A 663-nucleotide genomic window follows, 5' to 3' on the forward strand; every position below is an offset into this window, starting at 1 on the left:
TATATTATATTTTGAAGCGGATAACAACATGTTTAAACTAATGAAAAATATTTAGATAAAACTAAATTTGGTAAAAAAAACTAAACCAATTGAAAAAGAGTTATATAAACCAAAATTGATAATAATGTGCTCAGTTGAAGAGAAGGTTATGTTTCTATTAATTATTATTCATATGTATGGTGTATTTGCAAGATTCACAAGTACATTAGAAAATAGTCAACCAACACATAAAAATCATAACTCCAATTCTCCGACGTTCCCACCAACCGTGGAAGTTTTGATTTATTGTAGTGTCTAACTCTGATTCTCTACGATGAACAAGATTTTATCTTCTTTGGTCGAAAAACAAAGAAAGTTGGTTGTAATAATGAAACAAAAGAAGATTGAATCATCATACAAGAACAGAGGAAGAGGAAAGGAGGAAAATCGATCAACCGATGGAAAGAGGAAAAGAGGAAAAGATAAGTCTAATCAGTTGTAAAGTCATAGCAAAGACCATAGCTTGTGAAAAAAACCATAAGAAAATCTAAATTGATAAACACTTTGTGTGAATAACAAAAGTGATGGGCATCTTTTTACTTTTATGATAGTGATGGATATTTTTTTTCCAAATGGTTAAAATAATATAAAACAATTTAAACCTTCAAGGATATGAGAAATATC

The sequence above is a fragment of the Benincasa hispida genome, chromosome 9 (assembly GCF_027475165.1).
Source record: "Benincasa hispida cultivar pf3 chromosome 9, pf3_genome.v1.1, whole genome shotgun sequence".
Taxonomy (NCBI): Eukaryota; Viridiplantae; Streptophyta; class Magnoliopsida; order Cucurbitales; family Cucurbitaceae; genus Benincasa; species Benincasa hispida.